At 49.0% G+C, this 15,354-nt stretch overlaps 1 pseudogene; it reads right to left on the bottom strand.

The window, feature by feature from the left end:
• Positions 1-2,375: 2,375 nt before the first annotated feature.
• On the bottom strand, positions 2,376-8,719 carry LOC144597977 (RNA-binding protein 8A pseudogene; annotated as a pseudogene).
• Positions 8,720-15,354: the final 6,635 nt, after the last annotated feature.

A 15,354-nucleotide genomic window follows, 5' to 3' on the forward strand; every position in this document is an offset into this window, starting at 1 on the left:
CATGTCTCCTGTGGCTTTAAGCATGCGGTTGTTTACAATCTAGGCGAAAGATCCCAGAAACCTGAATCGCACTGCTGTCCAGGGAAGTCCAGGTCATGGGATAAAATATACTGCTAATTACCAATGTGACTCCTAAATGCCCAAAGTAGTAATCCGCAATGCCATTGTTGTGCGACTAGTGGCTCTAGAAAGTTTACCAACATACTCAATAATTAGAGATAGCCAATGAATATTAATCTAGTCATTGTTTCACAATGAACCTTGAGAATGTATTCCAAAAGTCAAAAGGTTAATACTGGCATTCCTGACAGTGTGTGCGAGAGGGAAAGAGGGGAAGAGGGGAAGAGAGAGGGGGAGAGGGGAAGAGAGAGGGGAAGAGGGAGGGGGAGGGGGAGGGGAAGATGGAGAGGGAGAGGGAGAGGGAGGGGGAGAGGGAGGGGGAGGGGGAGAGGGAGAGGGAGAGGGAGAGGGAGAGGGAGAGGGAGAGGGAGAGGGAGAGGGAGAGGGAGAGGGAGAGGGAGAGGGAGAGGGAGAGGGAGAGGGAGAGGGAGAGGGAGAGGGAGAGGGAGAGGGAGAGGGAGAGGGAGAGGGAGAGGGAGAGGGAGAGGGAGAGGGAGAGGGAGAGGGAGAGGGAGAGGGAGAGGGAGAGGGAGAGGGAGAGGGAGAGGGAGAGGGAGAGGGAGAGGGAGTGACAGTAAAGGAAATTGCTTGCATCCTTCAAGAATAATTTATACACACCGTTGCAGAAGTGGACTTTTAAGAAACAAAATATGTTCTTTAATGGAAATTAATGGGAAAGGTGCTCCATCTGCTCATTAAAGACAAAATCCTAACCAAGCACAATTGAACAAAAACTGCTGGAGGAACACAGCAGGTCAAGCAGCATCTGTGGAGGCAAAACAAATGGATGGCATTTCAGAGCAGCTCCCTGTTTCCAGACAGAGAGTGGAGAGAGAGTTAGCCAGCAGAGGGGTGCGGGTGCGGTGAGACAAGAGCTGACAGGTCATATGTGGAACCAAATGAGGTGACGGAGGGGAAAGGGGGGGAGGGGCTGATAGGGAGATGGAGCAAGGTGGGCAAAGCAGAGGAAGACAATAGACAATAGACAATAGGTTCAGGAGTAGGCCATTCGGCCCTTCGAGCCAGCACCACCATTCAATGTGATCATGGCTGATCATTCTCAAGGATTTGTCAAGAGAGAGGAAACCCAGGTGGATTGGTGTATGAGTGATGGGCAGGTGGAAGCAGGTGGGACGGTGACAAATCCAGGTAAAGAGGAATAGAAAAGGTGAATAAAGGAAGAGAGAACCAGAGTGGATGGGTTGGAGTTGGAAAGGAACACAGGGGGTATGGATTACCTGAAAAAGGAACATTCAATGGTCGCACTATTGGGCTGTAAACATGCACATGCGGAACATTTACTTAACTGAAAACCTTTCTGTTTCTCATAACATGATTATCTCAAGCTCAGATAAAAATAACTGCAACTAAAGTCATCCTGCATGCAGAATCTCCAGGGTAAAAACAGAAGTGACTTATTGATTGATTTACCCATCTCCTGAGGCTGCAGAGGGATTTGGCCGCTTTGGTTTCTGAGGGCCCTATCCTCTCTCTAGTTACCCACTTTCCCTTAATGTACTTATAAAATATTTTTGGAAATTCTTTAATATTATTTGCCAGAGCTATCTCCTGCCCCTTACTGCTCTTCACTTACCAAAACTCTTCCAGATAGACAGTGGATCCCAGTTGCCTATACCTGTCCCATGCTTAATTCTTTTTCAAGACCAGAGCCTCAGTTTCTCTTGCCATCCAAGCTTCCTTACTCCAATCTGAGCTGCCCTTCACTCTAACAGGAACATGCATGCCCTGAAAACCACTTTCTGGACGTTCCTTTGCCCTACTTAATTCTATTCAGTGGTAATGAACGTGAAAATAATCCGTACTGTTTGATTGATTAAGAAAGGTTTGTTTCTAATAGAGTGCAGTGGGATTAATGAGAAAACCTAGTAGCAAAAGTAGCACATGCTACGGGCCCCACATTTTCGAGGGCCACGCACTAAATGCTTCTTCAAACTGAAGATTTTTTAAAAAACTAAAATTCTTTATTTCTGAGTGTTGTTTTGCACAAGCCAACCTTACCCTTCCCTTCCCACCCTCTCCCCAGCCCCACGACAGTCCCGTTCTGCGGGCGTCTCGGTCCCGGCGCTGTGCGGACCACTCTGTCCCACCGGTCGCTCCGTACTCCGTCCCGGCTCAGTGACGCTACCGGTCCAGGCATCGGCTTCTCCTGCGGCCACTCCATCTCTTGCTCCTAGGGGGTCCCCTGACGAAGCCCCAGTCCACGCTGATGGGCTGCCCGGCCAGCTCCGACCCGCTCAAACCCTCCATGGCCGCCTACGCCTCCTTGTAGCCGAGGTCTCGTACTCCACCAGAGCGTGGCCCTTGAGGTAGCCGGTGCGCCGGGCCAGGTTGAGGTGCTGGTTTTTGATCTCATGGTACTCGGCAAACTTGTCGTGGATGTCCTCCTCAGTGACTTCCTCGTGGACCCCGGTCACAAACAGGATCCACCCGTCCACCGAGCGTTGAGGGCCTGGCTCGTCACCGTCTTGCTCCACGGAGTTGTAGTCTTCTCACAGCCTGGATCGAGAGCCTTCCTCGGAGCCAAATCCTCGCCACTTCCTCTTCTGCGCCTTCTCCTTCAGTTTGTGGATACTTACATCGCCCTCATCGTCCATGGTGAAGTCCTCGCCCGCCTCATGGAGGTCCAGCAGATGATGGGTGACGTTTCGGGTCGAGACCCTTCGGGAGGGTCGAGACACGAAACGTCACCCATTCCTTCTCTCCTGAGATGCTGCCTGACCCGCTCAGTTACTGCAGCATTTTGTGTCTACCTCCAGTAGGGGTGCCAACTATAGCACTCCCAAATACAGGACAAGGTGATGTTACCGCCCCGCGCCCCACGTGACCTCACCCAGCCAGCAGCCACGTGCTTCCGCTCCACCAATGGCGGCTGCCCAGGCAGAGAGGCGGGTTGCAATGCAACCTCCGTTAGGCAGCGCCGGGCCTACACTGTTCCGACCTCCGGAAGGTAGGCACAGATGTTAACCATCATCTGCAGTTTTTTCCTACCTACACTGTCTGGGCCTGCAGCGTCCGGGCCGACAGCGCCTCCCGGGCCTAATACGGGACAAGCCAATTGAGCCCAAAATACGGGACAGTTGGCAACCCTAACCTCCGGACAGTGTAGGCCCGGGCGCCGCCTAATGGAGGTTGTGTAGCAACCCGCCTCCCAGCCCGGGCGGCCGCCATTGGTGGAGCAGGAGCACATGACCGCTGGCTGGGTGAGGTCACGTGGGGCGTGGGGCGGTGACGTCACTTTGTCTCATATTTGGGAGTGAGGAAGTTGGCAACCCTAGTTACAGGCCCCGCACCAGTTTAATCCGGCCCTGGAGAAAGGCCTTGGTTTTGACGAAATTGTGTTTGATAGCATTGAAAAAGGGTTTTATAAAAGCTGCATTCAATGTGATGGGTTGGCTTCAGTGGAATTCTTTCATTGGGATGTATTGTGAAGGGATTGATTCTTATAGACAATAGACAATAGACAATAGGTGCAGGAGTAGGCCATTCGGCCCTTCGAGCCAGCACAGCCATTCAATGTGATCATGGCTGATCATTCTAAATCAGTACCCTGTTCCTGCCTTCTCCTCATACCCCCTGACTCCGCAATCCTTAAGAGGTCTATCTAGCTCTCTCTTGAATGCATTTAGAGAATTGGCCTCCACTGCCTTCTGAGGCAGCGAATTCCATAAATTTACAACTCTCTGACTGAAAAATGTTTTCCTCATCTCTGTTCTAAATGGCCTACCCCTTATTCTTAAACTGTGGCCCTTGGATCTGGACTCCCCCAACATTGGGAACATGTTTCCTGCCTCTAACGTGTCCAACCCCTTAATAATCTTATATGTTTCAATAAGATCCCTTCTCTTCCTTCTAAATTCCAGTGTATACAAGCCTAGCCGCTCCAGTCTTTCAACATATGACAGTCCCGCCATTCCGGGAATTAACCTAGTAAACCTACGCTGCACGCCCTCAATAGCAAGAATATCCTTCCTCAAATTTGGAGACCAAAACTGCACACAGTACTCCAGGTGCGGTCTCACTAGGGCCCTGTACAACTGCAGAAGGACCTCTTTGCTCCTATACTCAACTCCTCTTGTTATGATTCTTACATCGAACTTCAATCTGAAAGGATGAGTTCCAATGGGTTCCACTGAGTTTCAGAAGGGATTGATTTTGATGAAATCCCATTGGGAAGAGATTGTTGAAGATAATTTTAGATAGTGGAACTGATGAGGAAGCAGTTTGAATCTGTGGCAATTTAATGCAATGGATTTGACTTGGAAGAAATTGGTTCTGGTGGAATCTCAAGCATTAGGACTAAATGGGAAGATAGTGATTTTGATAGAATTGTAAAATGGTTTGATTGGGACCAGATAGGCTCTTATCTAATTTGGTGCAGTGGGATTGTAAGTGCGTGAGTGGTTGTTGATTATGTTGGCTGCTTTGCTTAGCCTAAGGCAAGGAGAGCAGCACAGTGGTGCAGTGGTAGAACTGCTGCTTAAAGCATCAGAGAGCCGGGCCCCATCCTAGTGATACAGCATGGAGGTGTAGGAGGAAACCGGAGCACCCAGAGAAAATCCAAGCAGTCACAGGGAGAACGTTACAAACTCTGTATAGACAGCACCCACAGTCAGGATCAAACCCGGGTCTCTGGAGCTGTAAGGCAGCAACTCTACGGCTGCCGCCACCGTGTTGCCTTCTGGTGGAGATGCCCCCCACCTTGCTGTTGAGGATATAGATTCAGTGACCATGAAGGACTAGCAATACATTTCCAAGTCGAGATGGGTTACGATAGAGGGGGAACCTGCAGGTGGTGGTGTTCCTTGCAGCTCATGGCTGTTGTTCCATCTTGAGAGGTATATTGGGAGTGGTCATGGAGAGTAACTTCAGTAGCATTTTGTCACACTGCAGTCATGATGCAGCACTGATGGACACAGTGGGTGTTTAAGCTGGTGGAGGGGGTACCATGCTTTGTCCCAGGTGGTATCGAAGTTTCTGACAGATTCTGTGCAGCGGTAGAGTTGCTGCCTTACAGTGCCAGAGACCCGGGTTCGATCCTGAATATGGGATCTCCCTGTGACCACGTAGGTTTTCTCCGGGTGCTCTGGTTTCTTCCCATATTCCAATATACAGGCTTGTAGGTTAATTAGCTTTTGGGAATTCCAAATTGTGCTAGTTTCAGGGGATTGCTGGTCGGTGCAGACTTGGTGGAATGAAGGGCCTGTTTCCGTGCTGTATCTCTAAAGTCTAGTTGTTGAGTTGCACTCAGCCAGGTGGGTGAAGAGTGTTCCACCACACTGCTGACTTACCCCCTGTAGATGGCAAAAGTTCTTGGGGCATCAGGAGGTTAGTCTCCCAGTGAAGGATACAGAGCCCCAACAGTTTTCTAAATCTTTCTTGTCGCGATGTTGTGTCTACCTCCAACAAACCTCCTACAGGATCGGAGCTAATCTAAAGAGCTCATCAGATACTGTTCAACATGCAGCAACAACATTCCAGGACTAAGGTCACCCAAAGCTCAGCAGTTGAGCTGCAGAGTGCGTGCGACGATTGTGTTTGCACGAAGTCAGGGGTTGTGCGCCAGGGCCTTGTCGGCTCTTTCACCAAAGCGTGAGATGAGTCCTGCCCTCAGCATCCACAGCACCACAGTCCTCCACCAGCCTCTGCCCACTGCACCACTCTGCCCTCTGACAGTGAAACCTCGTAAAACACCTCCCATGGCTCAGGGACCACATTCCAGTGAAAGCAAACATCGATGATGAAAGTCAATGTGCCAGCACAGTGGCGCAGCAGTAGAGTTGCACCCTTACAAGGCCAGTGATTCAATCCTGATCTCGGGTGCTGTCTGTGTGGAGCTTGCACGTCCAGGTTTGTAGGTTAATTAGTCTTCGGTAACATTGTAAGATGTCCCAAGAGTGTAGGATAGTGCTAGTGTAAGGGGTGATTGCTGGTCGACACGGACTGGGTTTCTGCGCTGCATCTCTCAAGTCTAAAGACATCAGACTCCCAAAACAGACACCTTATTCTCTTCTCCTGAGATTACTAGATGGACAGAGGATAAAATCAGTTGTGCTCAAAGCCTCCTTGAAATAATCCACATCCCCACTGACTGTTGAGAGTACCTAGGCCACGGCCATGCATAGAGGGGAAGAAGCACTGGGGATGGTGTTGAGAACTGGGAGTCGGCCCACCAGGGACCCAGAGAAACCTTGCACAAGTGGCAGAAGGAGTGCACCACCCCGCCAAATACCCTCCCACCTCACCAAGCACTTCCTGCCCCTGCCGTGGAAGGGTTTGTGATTCTTTCTCAAAGCGGTAGTCAGGTCTGGAATGGGAGAGCTGGACACACAGGCACACACGCGCACATCCCTCCAGCCACAGAGGCGGCCTCTGGCCACAGGTCGGTGTTTACACGCACGCACACACCTCTGGTCACAGGTCTGTGTTTACACACACACACACACCTCTGGTCACAGGTCTGTGTTTACACACACACACACCTATCGTCACAGGTCTGTGTTTACACACACACACCTCTGGTCACAGGTCGAAGGTAAACACAAAATGCTGGAGTAACTCAGAGGGTCAGGCAGCATCTCAGGAGAGGGAATGGGTGACGTTTCGGGTCGAGACCCTTCTACAGACTGACCACACTTCAGTCGACATTTACACATACAGACCTCTGGCCACAGGTCGGTGTTTACACACGCACCTCTGGCCACAGGTCGGTATTTACACACACAGAACATTCAGCCTCAACTTTATTGTTCTTAAGCAAGAATGCAAACCTTGAGGCACAGTTGCGATGTGACATGTGTGAGTCGAGTGATGGACTGGTATTAGTTGGGGACAACGAGCAAAGCATCTGAAGCCCTCCGATCAGTGGGGGCTGGAGACTGACAAGCTTTAAATAACCCAGCTCCCCAAAACCCACCTGCAACACACCCCTTTCTCCAATGGAGAAGTCAGCAGTGTGACAAAGCAGTCCTACCCATTCCATCTGGCAATTCCACCTGACCCATTGAGTTCCTCCAGAGATTTGTATTTTACTCAAGATTCCAGCATCAGCAGTTTCTTGTGTCTGACAAGGCAGTCCGTTTGATTGACTCCTCACTCATTTCTCTAAACATTCACTCCCTCCATCACCGGCGATGGTAGTGTGTACCATCTAAACAATTCACCGCAGTTACTCGCCCAGACAACTCCCAAACCCATGACCTCTATCACTAACAAAGACAAGGAGAGCAGGCACATTAGAACACCACTGCCTCCAAGTCCCCCTTCAAATCTCAAGCCATTCCAACTTGGAAATATATCATTGGTCCTTCACAGTGGTGCAGTGGTAGAGCTGCTGCCTCGCAGTTCGGGTTCGATCCTGACCATGGATGCTGCTTATGTGAAGTTTGCATTTTCTCCCTGTGACCACTTGTGTTTTCTCCAGCTGCTCTGGTTTCCTCCCACACCCCAAAGACATGCAACCTTGTATGTTAATTGGCTTCTGTTAATTGCCCCTGGTGTTCGATGGCTAGCGTGGATTCGATGGGCCAAAGGACCTGTTTCCATGCTGCACCTCTGAACTCTAGACTTAGAGGAAGATATGACATGCGCTCAGATTCAACAGCACCCCATTTCTGTTAACCTGTTACAGTGATCTTCAGGAGAACCCTCACTGCCTTGTACTTGCACCACTCTTCACGGTATCTTTAAAGCAACACTTAATCCTGAGAGAGGAGCTCTTCTCCATTGAACTTGCCATCCACTGATCCACCCTGTTTAATTTACAAAGAACAGTATGAGAAATAGCCGATGATGTGAACAGCCAGCACATCGGCAGCACGAACTGTCACCATAATCAGTAGCACGACCTGTAACTGAAATTAAAGTATGATCAGTCACTAATTGGTAGCATAATCCTTCACTCTAATTTGTAGCACAACCTGTTACCAAAGTGAGTAATACAAACTGTTACTGGAACCCATTGCCAAAAACTTTCACTGGAATCAGCAGTACGACCTGTCAAAATCATCAGTGGTGCTATCCAACACTTGAACATTTTCTGGTCTGTCACTGTAATAGTAGAGTGAACCATCGCTGCTGTCAGTAGTGTGAACTGTCACTGTAATCAGTAGAGTGATCATTGAATGAATGAATAATACTCTATAGTCACATGTGACAAGCCACAGTGTTACTCTTTGTTTTGTACACCCAAGGTGTGCAAAGAGTCGCCACATAAAGGACGCCGATGAAGTTACAAAGTATTCCGCACCAGGTCCTCCTTCGTTCTCCCCCCCCCCCCCCCCCCACCCTCCTTTGTTCCAGGTGGCGTGTCCATCCTCCGACACCCACGTGGTCCGTCCGCAACCGCTAGCACCATCCGCCTTCAACGACCGTCGACCTCGATGACCTCCGGCATCAACGACTGCCGACCTCAACACATGACCCCGCCGACCTTAATGATCATGACCTCGGTGACAGCTGACTTTGATGACCGCGACTCCAACAACCATCGACCTCCAACCTCAACCGCCGACCTCCACCCTTGACTGTTGACCTCAACGACTGCCGACCTCGATCGACAACGACCTTCGACCTCCACCATCGACCTCAACGACCGCTAACATAGAAAATAGGTGCCGGATGAGGCCATTTGGCACTTCGAGCTAGCACCGCCATTCATTGTGATCATGGCTGTTCATCCACAATCAGTAACCGGTGCCTGTCTTCTCCCCATATCCCTTGATTCCGCTAGCCCCTAGAGCTCTATCTAACTCTCTTTTAAATTCCCGTGAATTGGCCTCCACTGCCTTCTGTGGCAGAGAATTCCACAACTTCACAACTCTCTGGGTGAAAAGGTTTTTTCTCACCTCGGTTTTAAATGGCCACACCTTTATTCTTAGACCCTGGCCCCTGGTTCTGGACTCCCCCAACATTGGGAACAATTTTCCTGCATCTAACCGGAAAGTCAACAAATGACCTCGATGAGGACCCCCGACCGCAATCTCAATGACTGCCAACCTCGATGACCTCCACGACTGCCGACCTTGATGACCGCCGTCCTCGACAACCACCAACCTCCACGACCGCCAACCTCGACGACTGCGAACCTCCACGACCGCCAACGTCGATGACCGCCAACCTCCACAACCGCCGTTCTTGACGACCACCAACCTCCACGACTGCCAACCGCCACGAACGCCAATCTTAACGACCACCAACCTCCACGACCGCCAACCTCCACGACCGGCAACCTCCACGACCGCCAATCTTGACGACCATCAACCCCCACGACCGCCAGCCTCCACGACCGCCAATCTTGACGACCACCAACCCCCATGACCGCCAACCTCGACGACCGCCAACCTCCACCACCGCCAACCTCCACGACCGCCAGCCTCCATGACCGCCAATCTTGACGACCGCCAACCTCCACGACCGCCAACCTCCACGACCGCCATCCTCCACGACCGCCATCCTCCACGACCGCCATCCTCCACGACCGCCATCCTCCACGACCACCATCCTCCACGACAGCCATCCTCCACGACAGCCATCCTCCACGACAGCCAACCTCGATGACCGCCAACCTCCACGACCGCCAACCTCCACGACCGCCAACCTCCACGACCGCCAACCGCCTCGACCGCCAATCTTAACGACCGCCAACCTCCACGACCGCCAACCTCCACGACCGCCAACCTCCACGACCGCCAACCTCCACGACCGCCAACCTCCACGACCGCCAACCTCCACGACCGCCAACCTCCACGACCGCCGTCCTCCACGACCGCCATCCTCCACGACCGCCATCCTCCACGACAGCCATCCTCGACGACAGCCAACCTCGACGACCGCCAACCTCGACGACCGCCAACCTCGACGACCGCCAACCTCGACGACCGCCAACCTCCATGACCGGCAATCTTGACAACCACCAATCTCCACGACTGCCAACCTCCACGACCGTCAATCTTAACGACCAACAACCTCCACGACCGCCATCATCCACAACCGCCAATCTTGGCGACCGCCAACCTCCACGACCGCCAACCTCCACGACCGCCAACCTCCACGAACACCAACCTCCACGACCGCCATCCTCCACGAACACCAACCTCCATGACTGCCAACCTCGATGACCACCAACCTCGATGACCACCAACCCCCACGACCGCCAACCTCCACGACTGCCAACCTCCACGACTGCCAACCTCGATGACCACCAACCTCCACGACCGCCAATCTTGACGACCATCCTCCACGACCGCAAACCTCCACAACCGCCAACCTCCACGACCGCCAAAGATACCAGAGGAGCAAGATGGACCACTCCGTCGAAATCGCCTAAACTGAAGTGTAGTATGCAAAGGAGCAGAACGTCTGCCATTTTGGTAGGCAAAACCAGCCGTTCATTATGCTTCTCGCAGTGTAATCAGTGTTGTGGGGGAACAGTATGTGTGATGATACCACTAAAATGCAGAAAATATCTCTTCTATCAACTCACATTTTTTTATCATTTTTATTTTTAATGTTTTACCCCTGCTTAATTTCTCTGATTTTATTATTTCTTACCGTTTCTGCCCATTTTCCTCCCATCCTTCCTCCCCAGCCCCCTTTTTTTGTGCAATTTGCCCTGTATTGCTCAAACACACGCTCTGCACAAATTTAACTTATTATGTATATATATATATATATGTATATGAATGTGTGTTTGTGTGTATGTGTGTGTTTGTGTGTGAGAGGCAAGATAAAGATAAATAGATCTCAAATTTGTTTAGCAACCTTTTTCTTATAATCTCTCTCTCTATATATATAACACATATATACATATATATATATATATATATATATATATATATATAATCAGTCATTCACACACTTCTCAGCACATGGTTCTCCCAATCATGATCACTGTTTCTCACATACATTTCATTAGGGCCTACCCATACACATTCGCAATCAGTGACAACAAATGTATTTCCAGAAATCTTAATATTGTGAATAAAATAACTATGAACACATGTCAAGATATGTCTTCATTCTTTTCATTCTATATTAGTGTAATAAAATGTATGCATACATACCTACACTGATACAGAAGTGCTAGCTTTAGACATGAATAATGTACATTGCTACCCTAGTTTAGTTTTGAATTTAACATATAATTGAGGCAATATAGTGCTAACCCTCACTTTTGTGAAAAATGAGTTACATGCATTAACACGATCCTTACCCACTACCCTACAACCTGTAAACATTTCATATTTAAATTCAACCGACAAGTTGGTCAAATAACATAGGCACTTTCTTGTTTTTTTGTGATTTATGGATTTTTCAAATGTGAATATCTCATAACGACACATTTGTGGGTTAGCAGTATATTTGCACCAACCCCCTTCAATTTTTCATCATTCAAAAATTAACTTCACAAACAAGGATAACACTTTTTATTTCTGTCATTCATGGTAAGATTTACATCATTTTGTGTGCGAGATATACAGGGTTGCACTGTTTCACATATCAGCTAACCAATGAAAAGATCAGGTCCTGATTTATACCAGCTCTTCACCTCCCCCCACCCCCCCTTGTCTGAAGAAGGGTCCCAACCTGAAACATCACCCATCCTTTTTCTCCAGAGATGCTGCCTGACCCAGTGATTTACTCCACCACTGTGTCTATTTGAATTGGATTCATGCTTCTGTACCACGTCAGGCAGCATTGGTCATTTTAGTGGCTGTCAAGGGTTTTTAACTAATCAATTCACCAATTCAAATTTTCTTGGCTCTAAGTATAAAGTTAAATATCTTTTCAATTATATTGTGGATACATTAGAGTTCTCTTGTTTGCAAATGCCTAATCTCTGCTTCCATGACTTTTAAAAATAAAACGAAAAGAGATTCAGCTCGTGGAGGTGAAATTAAAATTAACAGAGAAAGCAAAGAAGAACAGTTCATTAAATATGATCAATTGGCCTGATACAGACAGTGGATCTCTAGTGCAAATATTCAATCAGTAACATCCAAAGTTTAAAGATCACGAAGCAGCAACTCTTCAAGAAATAGTTACAAATGTCAACTACCAACTTATCCAAGAAGTTGAACAAAAATAATTTTTGCAAACATTTTATATACGAAGAAATCGCAGAGTTGTGAACCCTGCTTAGTCTAGCACACAGAATCTGCTTACTAAAATGGTGCTGAAATTTACCCATGATCTACTACGGTTTTTAGAGTCGAGTGGTATACCTTGGTCCTCTAGTATCTTTGGCGAGCGCCAACCTCAACGACCACCAACCTCAATGATCGCGACCTCAACAACAGCTAACCTCGATGACCACGACTCCGATGATCAGAGGGTGGTGAAGGTGTGGAATTCTCTGCCTCAGAAGGCAGTGGAGGCCAGTTCGTTGGATGCTTTCAAGAGAGAGCTGGATAGAGCTCTTGAGGATAGCGGAGTGAGGGGGTATGGGGAGAAGGCAGGAACGGGGTACTGATTGAGTGATCAGCCATGATCGCATTGAATGGCGGTGCTGGCTCGAAGGGCTGAATGGCCTACTCCTGCACCTATTGTCTATTGTCTATTGTCTATCATCGACCTCCAACCTCGACCACCAACCTCAACTTCGACCGTTGAGCTCAACAACCGGCGACCTTGATGGAACACGACCGTCAACCTCAACGACCGCCAGTCTCGAGTTGACCTCGACGACGACCACCGCCCGCAATCTCAACGAACGCCGACCTCCACTACTGCTGACCTTGATGACCACCGGCCTCGACGACCGCCGACCTCCATGACCGTCGACCTCCACTATTGCCGACCTTGATGACCGCCGGCTTCGGCGACCGCCGACCTCCACCACCTCGACCTCTATGACCGCGACCCCGACGACCTCAACGTCAGCCAACCTCTGACCTCAACGCCTGCCTACCTCGACCAACCATCGACCTTGACAGTTGACCTCAATGACCGCCAACCTCGACGACCTCCACGATCTTCTACCTCAACGACCACCAACCTCAACGTTGACCTCAGCGACAAGCCAATAACTAGCTCCTTCATCTTGCTGACATTTAGTGGAGGTTGTTGTCTTGAGGAGCCGACTCCCTCAACGACAGCTGTCCTCTACCACCGGCGCCCATATCAAACGTCGCACCAGCCACCGCCAGGTCCACTCCTGACGCCTCCCCGGCAACGACCCAGAATCCAGCTGCGGGGATCCACCGCCCGGCTACTCCGCGGCCTCCCAGGAGGCATCTGCTGTTTGGTCTGTCACTGTAATCAGTAGCATGATCTATCACTGAAATCAGTAGTGATCTGTTACTGTAATCAGTAATCTGTCACTGAAATCAGTAGTAATCTGTCACTGTAATCAGTAGTGATCTGTCACTGAAATCAGTAATCTGTCACTGTAATCAGCAGTGATCATTCACTGTAATCAGCAGTGATCATTCACTGTAATCAGTAGTGATCAGTCACTAATCAGTAGTGATCAGTCACTGTAATCAGTAGTGATCTGTCACTGTAATCAGCAGTGATCATTCACTGTAATCAGCAGTGATCAGTCACTGTAATCAGCAGTGATCAGTCACTGTAATCAGCAGTGATCAGTCACTGTAATCAGCAGTGATCAGTCACTGTAATCAATAGTGATCTGTCACTGTAATCAGTATTTCTACTCAGCCTGTGTCATTAATCCTGCTGCTAATCATATGACACCTTACTGCCAACATATTCTTATCATTCAGGTGGGTCTTTCATCTCAAGTTACTTTGCATTACAACAATCACCATATTTCAGAAGTATGCTCTTTCTTCCTTTCAACAAAGGTTAATCATCTCCAGCCTCTCAGACAGCCTTGACTCTCTGCAGTTCACCTCCCAGTCCACGGCAGACACCATGTTCCTGGCCCTACACTCAAAGCTGGGACATCTGGATAACAAGGACACCTACATTAGACCTATTTATTGACTACAGCTCCGCCATCAACACCATATTCCCAGCTAAATTCACCTCCAAACTCCTAATTATCACAATTGTCACTGTGATAATTGTCAACACAAGTGCCCCATAGAATTGTGTTCTCAGACCCTTACTATGCTGCCAACACAACACGACCATGTTGCCCACTTCTGCTCCGACTCCAGTTACATGTTTGTAGGTGGCACCACAGAAGTGGACGGGATCTTGAACTTTGCCGAAAAAGAGTTTAGAAAGGAGATAGAGAGCTTCGTAGCAAAGTGTCTAAACAACAACCTCCATTACATGTCAGCAAGATGAAGGAGCTAGTTATTGACTTCAAGAAACAAGGTTGTGGCTAGTCAGCATCAATGGTGCTGAAGTGGAGATCGTTGTGAGCTTCAAGTTCCTCGGCATAACTATTACCAACAATCTGTCCTGGACTAACCACATTAAAACGAGGGCCAAGAACGCACACCGACACCTCTATTTCTTCTGAAGACAACAAAAATTCAGCAGATCACTGATGACTCTTACGATTTCTACTAATGCACCCGAGAAAGCATCCTATCAGGATGCATTGCAGTTCTGCCCAAGACCGCAAGGAATTGCAGAGGGTTGTGGATGTAGCCCAGTCCATCACACAAACTAGCCTCCTCTCCCCCTCCCATCAACTCCATCTGCACTTCACGCACATAATCAAGGATAATTTTCACCCCAGTCATGCCCTCTTTACCCCTTTCCATCGGGAAAAAGACACAAAAGCTTGAAAGCACGTACCACCCGATTCAGAAAGAACTTCTTCCTCGCTGTTATCGGACAACTCAACAGTCCTATCAGAAGATAGGTTGCAATCCCAATCTCCTAACCGACCTCACTGCAGCCCTTGCACGTTGTTATCTTCACTTTCTGTGCCACTGTGATGCTATAACGTTGTAACACTATATTCTGCATTCTGGTATTTTTCTCTTTGCACTGCCTGTTGTACTTGTGTACGGCTCGATTGCACTCACGTAGAGAATGATTTGACTGGACAGTATGCCAACAATATCTTCACTCTATCCCAGTACACGATAATAATAAACCGACAATAATACGAAGTAGTACATTGGCTCAGGCCATGCTAAAGTTTTGAAATAAATAAATGCAAGCTCCTTCCTTTGTCTGTAACTCAGGGTTCAGGGACTTATGATGCCAACTCTGGTTCCTGGAGGTACCATAGCATGAGCTACTGACTCCAGCTGTCTGACATCAGGGAGGAGTTGGCTGCGCCTAACG

The sequence above is a fragment of the Rhinoraja longicauda genome, chromosome 11 (assembly GCF_053455715.1).
Source record: "Rhinoraja longicauda isolate Sanriku21f chromosome 11, sRhiLon1.1, whole genome shotgun sequence".
NCBI classification, from domain to species: Eukaryota; Metazoa; Chordata; class Chondrichthyes; order Rajiformes; family Arhynchobatidae; genus Rhinoraja; species Rhinoraja longicauda.